This window comes from Tubulanus polymorphus, chromosome 1 (genome assembly GCF_964204645.1).
Source record: "Tubulanus polymorphus chromosome 1, tnTubPoly1.2, whole genome shotgun sequence".
NCBI classification, from domain to species: Eukaryota; Metazoa; Nemertea; class Palaeonemertea; order Tubulaniformes; family Tubulanidae; genus Tubulanus; species Tubulanus polymorphus.
The window spans coordinates 12,535,915-12,545,725 of NC_134025.1; positions in this window are offsets into that span (position 1 = coordinate 12,535,915).

Here is a 9,811-nt window from a genome sequence, read left to right on the forward strand (position 1 = left end):
AATATGAACACAGTGACACTTATGAGCTGTTTCTTGCCCCAGAAACGCTTATAATAAAGCGGGCTCATCACGATAAACAACCTCTCCAAGTTGATGATCACTACCGCCCAGTTATGGGACATCTGGAAAGCGAAGAATAACGGCAACGTCCAAATAATCAGCTCGTGGCCGAAATACCAATCATCGTAACCAAAAATCGGATCATAGCTTATAATCGCCAACAGGACCATGATACGGAACGGGATCACAAACAAAAGGTCGAACCAAGACAGGATAATAATGGAACGGTAGCTAGCGACTCCCATTTTGTTGAACACTATGATTGTTACGATGTTGAGAAATATTCCGATGGTAGCAGCAGGAAAATAAGTGCCCAAGTACAAATAGACGCTAAACGCGTAATCCCACCTATATGGCGGGTACTTGCACACAGGTTCGGAAAGGCGAGTTGTCGAAAACACTTCAGTGTCATTCAGCAGAGTTATTATCTAAATTCAGGTTTCCCCAAAGTGTCACTGAGCGGCAAAGCTAATCAATTTTCCCGTGCAGTTCGGCACCAGTACATTTCCAAACAATCCTGTGTTGTATAGCTTGCTTTACGTCGTGCGGATCTTGGCTTCCTAAGACTATTGAATCAGGACAGGGAGCGCGTTCGAAATATTGCCTCACTCCGTAAGGAGCCAACAAAACTCGAACCCGCTTGTCACTCAGGAATCAATGTAACGAACAGTATTCTGGTACACTGAGATCCTGCGAGAGATTATTGCTAGCTAGGATATACTTTGACCGCTTTTTCTGGTATCTCGGCTTCGTTGACGAAACGCTGCAAATACATGTATGTGATTACAGTGAAATGCCCGCAGGTGTCTGGTTTAGTTTCACGATCGGATATTGGATTTTACTCCCGAGTAAAATTTACCTGTCATTTCGTAGTATTTTAAGATATCCGTCTAATTCTTGTTGTAATCCACGTACAACGATTCCGTCGTTTGTTTGATACATGTAAGACCTCACATGACTTGATTTGATTTATTTTGCATGAATAATTGGTACAGAGATTATAACATGACATAATAGTCATTATAGTCAGTGTAACAATAATTCATGCGAGGAATTGAAGAAAAGCCAGTAAGGTTTATACTAGTCTAAAAAATCCCTCACCACATACAGTTGATTCAATTTTATGAACGTCGACTGAAGTGGTCGTGTATACGCTCTCGCTCCATAGAATAATATTATGTCGACGAGAAAACGCAAAAGCCGAAAATCGAAAAACTCCAAGGATTCTAGTATCACATCTGATATGGCATCGCCAAAAAGAGCTAAACAAGGCGAGGGAGATGATACTGTTTTTGAAGGAGAAGATGAGGATCACAACGAGGATGTTAGAAGTGACAATACCGATAACCGTTTCATATTGGATGAATTAAAAGCTATTAAAAGAGGACAGGAGTCATTAAAGGGCTTCTTTACGAATCAAGTGAAAACTTTGAAGAAGGAAATGCTGGAGGTGATCGATGAGAAATTTGTCAAGTTCTCAAGTGAATTTCAAAATAAATTTCTAGATTTGGATAGAAAGGTTCGTGATTTAGAGGCGCGCATAGGAGAGCACCCGTCCGGAACCGTTAAAGTTGGTGTGAAAAACCCTGAACTAACTGTTATTGTATCGAACCTGGAGCAGAACCGTAACGAGGACACAATCAGTTTATCGCAGGAACTGACTGACGAACTGTTCGTTCGTGATAATATTAAACCGCCAAGGGTAGTTGAGGCGATACGATTGAGGTCACGTGACTCTCGCAAGCCCGGTCTAATCAAAGTCGTTTACAGTACTGTGGATGAAAAAGTGTCAGTTCTACGAAGGAAATTTAATCTGGACGATACACCGAGATACCATAACGTGTGGCTCCGCAGTAGTAAATCGCATGTCGAGAGAATTACGGAGTTGAACGCTCGATTTTATCTAGACAATATTCCTAACGGACATAACTTTTAATTAAAGTCTCGGCGAATGGGAGGATTATACCAAAATCGAAAGGGTACAATGATTACAACTTAAACATGCGGAACTTAAACGATAAGAGACGGAATCAGTGGAATAATAGTAGGAGAGGATCTTATTCGTTTGTGCCTAGCCACCGTAAAGATGTAAACGATAAGATGTCTACACAAGCATACCAGCAGGACGGCAATGGACCCGGGGACGACCAGCCGCCGAGAATCTCCAAGCCTCCCCAGTCAATCAACGGCGACCAACATGAGGTACTGAACCAAAATCTGGAGGAACAAACGATCACTAAGCAGACCATGAGAGTAGAACTGCCACCGAAAAAAGGCAGACAGAAATCGATTGAAGAACTTTTGTACGGTGAAACGGACAACGACAAACCGCTGACTCTGGACCAACCGTTACCTCCGAGCACTGCTGACAACCATCGTAAAGAGGCTCAACAAGCTCAAACTTCGGAAAAAACTAACATGGAGGTCAGCACAATCCTTGCGGAAGCAAGAATGCTACTAAGCTAGGAACACGGCGAAGAGCAAGATAACCATAATGATGGAGTGATCTCCATCCTCGGTCTTAATGTATGTGGACTTAAGAGTAAGTTACCCGATATTGCAGACTTACTTATAAATAATGACATTACCGTTTTTACAGAATCAAAACTAGATGATACTGATATTTCTAAAATCCAGAACTTTTTCAATGAAAATGAATTCGAGGTTTACTTTAATAATAGGCATAAACTAGCAATCAGAAGATCTGGAGGTATTATTATAGCATTACGAAAGAATGTATCAAAGTATGTTATCAGAAGCTTTAATACATCAAGTTTGATTAACTGGGTTGAACTCGATGGTCATATCTGGAACCTGGATAAAAATATATTACTAGGCGGTGTGTATATACCACCGGAGACAAGTCGCCCTTATGGCGGGATAGAGCTATTTGATTCTTTGGACGAGGAAATTCTTAGCGTTAGAAACGATACAAATTATATTTTATTAGTCGGAGACTTTAATGCATACACGAAGAATCGCCCTGATTACTTTATTCATGATAACCGATTCGTTGATGCCCTTGATTTGCAGCATATATTCCAAGAAAATGAACACCAAGTATCCATACTAAATAATTTAGGATGTTTGGGGAGGAACAATAGCGACGAGAGTGTAAATAACTATGGGACACGGCTGTTAGAATCTTGTAAACACCTCGGTCTTTCTATCGTTAACGGTCGGGTGGGTAACAATAGGCTCATTGGAAAGTGCACCTGTTTTAAAGGTAACGTTCCGCATCTGGTGGATTACATGATCGCCTCGCCTGATATTTTCAAGATTATAAAGAATTTTGATGTATTAGATTTCGAGCCACTCGTATCTGATGTCCATGCGGCCATTATATGCGAAATTAAAATCATCAAAAAAATCCACACTGAAGAAACCCAAAAGAAGCCCAACCCGGCAACAACTATAAGATGGAAACAACACCTAGCAGATAGTTTTTTAATTGAATTAACAAAACATTCATTAGAATTGAACAAGATAGAGACAGACTTAGCAGCTGGGCGCATGGATGCTAACTCTGTATCATTCGAAATGGGCGAAATTCTAGTTAAATCAGCAAAAAGGATAATGGGTGTATGTAAAACAACTTCCCCCACTAAAACAAATAAGGTAAATCATTTGAACCAAGAATCTAGGACTCAACGGACAATTTACCGCCGGTCAAAACGGGCCCATAAAAGGACACGCTCAGTACATATAGTAAGTTGAAAATGAATAGAAATTTTCGTAAGTATAAGCGACTAATTAAGATAAATAAGAGGGCTGATGTATCGCGTTTTAATGCATCCCTACGGCAAATGCAAAACGCGCGCCCTCGACAATTCTGGAAAATCTTCAATAGGAAAACAGGTGATAGAGACTGCAAAGCGTCCCTTGACGATCTTTACCTATTCTATGCGAATTTAAATCGAAACCCGCGAAACGCAAACCCAGAAAATTTACATGAACCAGATGACTTTTTTGATTTAGGGGATGACAGCCCATTGAATGCCCATTTTAGTGTAGAAGAAATAAAAAAGGCCATTAATTCTTTAAGTAATAATAAAGCCCCTGGCGTCAATGAGATATCCAATGAGATTTTAAAGCATTCTCAGGATAAAATACTACCAATTTTGTTGGGACTTTTTAATAATGTATTGGATACGGGAATGACTCCAGAAAATTGGGGGATCGGTATAATAATACTTATATATAAGGGCAAAGGTAACCGCGAAGACCCTGAAAACTATAGAGGAATAACCCTTTTGAGTTGCGTCGGAAAACTTTTTACTAATATACTCAACCAGCGTCTGAACCAATACTTAGAAGTGAACAACCTCCTCTTGAGGAATCAAGCCGGTTTCCGAAAAGATCACGGAATACTAGATCATATATTTACATTGAAAAGCATTGTAGACTTGTTTTTTGCAAATGGTAAGAAATTATATTGTATTTTTATAGATTTTCAAAAATGTTTTGATACAATAAACCGAAAGGCTTTATGGCATAAGCTCATCCAATTAGGAATCACTGGTAAAATTCTCAAAGTGATACATAATCTATATGAAAACGCAAAATCCTGCATTAGAGTGAATGGAGAAATTTCTGATGACTTTGAGTGTTTTACAGGATTAAGACAGGGGGAAAACCTCTCGCCTGTGCTTTTTTCAATATTTGTAAACGACTTAGAGGAATATTTATCAAATGAAGGGTGCTCAGGGATAAACTTTTTAACAGATGATAATAATTTATGGATTAAATTATTATCGCTTCTTTATGCTGATGACACCGTCTTATTATCGGAGAGCATAGAAAACCTTCAGCTTTTGGCTAGCAAAATGGCTGAATACTGCGAAAAGTGGCAACTGAAAATCAATTACGCCAAAACGAAGGTTATAATTTTTGAAAAAAGGAAGAGCCGTCGTCGGTCTGACATTACTATAAACGGTCACCATATTGAAGCGGTGGATCACTTTAGATATCTAGGAGTTATTTTCAACTACATTGGAAAATTCACTTTGTGTAAGAAGTCTGTATTTGAGCATGCCAACAGGGCCTTATTTTACGTACTGAACCAAGTTCAAGAACATTCTCTTGCAATTGACGTAGCATTAAAACTTTATGACAGCATGGTTCTATCGATACTTACATTTGGATGTGAGATTTGGGGGATAGAGAACATATCAAGTTTGGAGAAAATACAATTGAAATTTTTTAAATACATTCTTAAACTGAAAAAGTCTACCCCAAACATGTTTGTATATGGCGAACTAGGCCGATATCCGTTGGAATTAACGGTTAAATGTGGAATAATAAAATTTTGGGCCAAGCTTTTAAACAGCAACAAACTGTCCTCTGACATGTATCATATATTACTCAAATCGCATGAAAATGGCAATTCGAACCCCTGGCTATCCTTTGTCCGCACAACCTTAGAAACAAATGGTCTTGGGAATTTGTGGCACGACCAGACACCCCCTAATCCTGATTACGCAGCACACAGCCTTTCTTTGCGACTGAGGGACCAATACGTTCAAAACTGGGATAACCAATGTAAGATTTCTAATATTGCCGACTCGTATAGAATTTTTAAAACTGAATGGGGCTCTGAAAACTATTTATCTGAATTACCTGATCATCTAAGGATATCATTTTGTAGATTCCGATGTTCCAACCATCCCCTCCCAATAGAAAAAGGGAGATATAATCGTATACCCCGAGCAGACAGGCTGTGTACTAAGTGCGATATGGGAGTTGTATGTGATGAATTTCACTTTATATTTATTTGTCCTTTTTTCAATGACCAGCGCAAGAAGTATGTCAATCAATATTAAATAAACAATCCTACATCGCATAAATTTAAAGAGTTATTTTGTACAACTGGCGTGAAATTAAAAAACCTCATTTTATATATACAGAAATGTTTAAGATACTTTGTTACCTAAATGCATAAATGCCAGATAATGCACTTGTTGCATACATAAGCCCACCAATTGTATGTACTGTCAATTTTCATTGTCTGTAATTTGTATAATGTATCTTGTAACTGGCTTTTGCTCTTCGCAAATTTGTAAATTTTGTTAGCAATAAATCTATCTATCTATCTACACTCACATTCTCGCACTTATACACACACCGCGCATACGTTACTAGAGACACTCTTAAAGGTATGAATATAAATCAGACACAAGTCACATCACACAATAAAGGTTATATAGTTATAATTAGACAAGAGCAGACTTCTGAGACTGTTCCGAAATATATTTAAATGGGGCTCTTTTTTATTCAGATGGTAGATTGTTCCAGTATTTTGCACCTTGAATTTTAACGCTTCTAGATTCAATATTAGATTCAGAAAATTCGATGAAAAGATCATTGATTCTGCGCGTGTTGCGCCAATTAGGCCTGGAACGCCGAAAAATGAAGAAGTCTGCGAAAAGGTCGGGTAACAAATTAATATTATGAATTTGACAGAAGGTGAAATTTCGAAGCCGATGTTTGTAAATATCACACAATTTCAGGATTTTGAGTCTTTTAAAAATTGCCGACGTGTGTTCTAAACCAGTCAGAGCGCGTTATAGTGCGTATTGCTCTTTTCTGAAGAACAACAAGAGGGTTTAAATAGGTACGACAAGCATTTCCCAAATACGACTGGACAAAATGGTATAAACTAATCAAAATGTTTAGAGATAAATAATTTTTCAACCGGTTAATGATGGCAATGCCACGTGAAACTTTTTTTAACAAATAAAACTGATGTGTTCCTTCCAGTTTAAATTTTGATCGAAAATTATGCCTAGAAATTTTGAACTTGTAACTCTTCTTATCGGATGACCATCTAAGAGTATATTTAGATCCGGGAAAAACTGTCGTCAAAAATAATGTAATTTGTTTTAGCTATATTAACGGAAAGGCGATTTGCTCTAAACCAGTTGAGGAGCTGATTTGCTGATTAGTGTGTGTAACTATAACTCTAGGTTATGAGGATTTTGTTTGTAAAACCATAGTGAAGCTAATCAACCCCAATCGTCGTTTTAGGATTTAAAACTTACTTCTTTATCATTTGGGTTCCTTGTAAATGTGTATAGTACATATAGGCTTTTATCTTTGTACGTAACACATATGCTGTGTACAGATGTTGTCTTCTTTTTTCTTTGTCAAATATTGTTTGATCTATATTTAGGGTTTCTGCTGCTTTCGCAGAAAACTCTCTTGTAATTCGGTTGATTATTATTATTATTATAAATTTTCCACTTTCCAGCCAAAAATTTTTCATAAAATGTATCTCCTCTCAGATTCGACTACTAACAGCTAATAAACATAATTTTCAATTATGACTGAAATATAACTAAGCGCCTGATCATTTCGAATTTTCGTATTGTAATTTATTATGAATTAATCCAGCATTATTACTGGGTCTAAACAGCAAATAAAAATGTCGCAAGAATCATCATCCATTGATAAATGTACATCCCGAAAAGCCTACAAATTACCAGACGACCTTGAGCTTTAAACTCAACCGTAAATCACGGATAACAATTAGACCGGATCCGTCATTTTCCACAAACGATAACTACAGCCGGTGCGCAATAAGTGTCTTATTAATGAAACATGGCGGATGGTTGAAATCATTTTCGGCTTAAATTTATCGCGAGTTTTAGGACCTTAATGAATTTCACGAAACCATGGTCCTTAAAATGATTCAATTGGTTAATTCTATTCGTAAATCAATTTACGTTGGCTAAATTTCCTGAAGATTTCTGGCTCGAACCAACGTAATATGGACAGAAATGGAAATGGTAGGAATTTTCATACGGAATTTTACTTCCGCGTTCACTCGACGACTCAGATCGATGACAACGACAGCAGATTTTACGTAATTTAAGGTGAGAATCCGTTAACCAGGGAATGTTTTACATGATTTCTTGGTTTCTATATAATATTAGTACATATGGTAGCAAATGAGTACTCGGTGAGGTAATGATCATTGTTGGCTAGCTACTTTACCTAGCTTTTTGGGGGGATACACCTAGAATAGGCCCTAAATGTAGTGTGTAGAGCCAGTGGAAAGCCTAAGTTGTTAGTAAAGGGCTGGTTTACACTTATGTGTACGACTATTTATTTCGATTACTTTCTTTCCAGCTATTATTCGTGGAATGAACTGGTCACTACGGTCTTCAATTCCTTTGCGGATTCTTGCAGCTGGTGGAAATAAATTTAAACCACAGTGTGCAAGTGTAAGTTCCAAATCAAGCTTTTTCGTCATTGTCGTAACTTAAGCGCAACTGTCTCAGATGCTGTAAGTACTTGACGTTTTATGTAATTTTTTCAGTTGCCATGTTTACAATATTTGGATAAGTAATCAGTGATTATACTTTCACTCCTCTATGATATTATATAAGCGAGTAATTATTACATTTGATTGCTTAATTACAGGTGGAAAGAGGTCAGATGGCATGAAAATCGACTGTGGCTGACTAATCGGTGCGAGTACATCAGGCGTTGATGTTTCAAAAGGTGAAGCCAAAATGCTTGTATCATCAGGGGGTAGACAAATATCCGAAGATAAGTGAACTTCACCTCGTTGATCGTCAGTTGATTTTGCTGTATTTTTTTCGCCTGGATAAATCAACATGTATTTCAGTTCAAAATCTGTGTTCAGTAGCATTTCTTTCAATAAAATGAAAATTCAATTGACTTATTTTTATGTATTCAAGATTGAAATTGAATCAAAACCAGAGAAAGCATTCTTCAGAAATTTAGAAAATCCTAGACTCATAATCAAATTCTGTGAGAAGTCAGTTAAGTTCTTTTGCTCGAATCAAGCCGAGGGCTCAGATGGCTAAAATTCAATTCCTCAATGTCTTATAATGCAGGGTTCGATAAAGTTTACACACTGAAAAACGTTGGGCTGTGTAAGTGTAATTTGGATAAGTTAGCAATACATAATGACCGCCCTGGCCCACTGCATCTGAGGCATGAACAAGTTAAACTGTGTTGCTTTGATGCTTTGACAAACGGACTCCTAAGCAAGATGACCTGCCCAATCAAATGTAAATTAAGAAAGAAAACCACACAATTGATCAGTCAATGCCTTGCGTCTTCAAAAAAAATCTTCCCGGAAATATTTCTTTTTCTGGCCACCACCTGCCTCGACACGCGACGTTCAAGTTGATACAACTGCCACCGGGGGACCATATCTTCGGTATCCTCAAAGCCATTTTGATTAGACTTGGTACATCAGTACTTTTTACATGGTAGCCTTTTTGGATCCACATAATCCAGCATATTGTTGACCCAGGTTGCGCTTCTTGGAAATAGTCCTACGTTATGGACGGATTGGAATAATTTCGATGAAATCTTTTTTACGCTTCCCATTGCAACATATGAACGAATTATGCAGAAACCCGTTATCGCTGCTATGCTGCTATACTCTATGTTATGTTTTTGAAATGTGTATACTTCTTGATGTTCCTGTGCATACCTCTCGTTGAGGTGTTGAGTGTAAATAAATTTCCAATTTCGATATTCATATTCAAATGATAGATCTATTAGTCCCTTGCTGTTATCTTTTTCAAAAGTTTTGACGATGGCAGTTTATCATATATCTGGACACTATCAATGTATGGAAATTCTAGGCCATTTAGAAAAAATTAAAACAAACATATACTCAGCGAGCACACGCCATTAAGGTTATATAGTAATAATTTGACAAGAGCAGACTTCTGTATGGTGGCTGATAAGGGCCATAGCGTAAAATTCC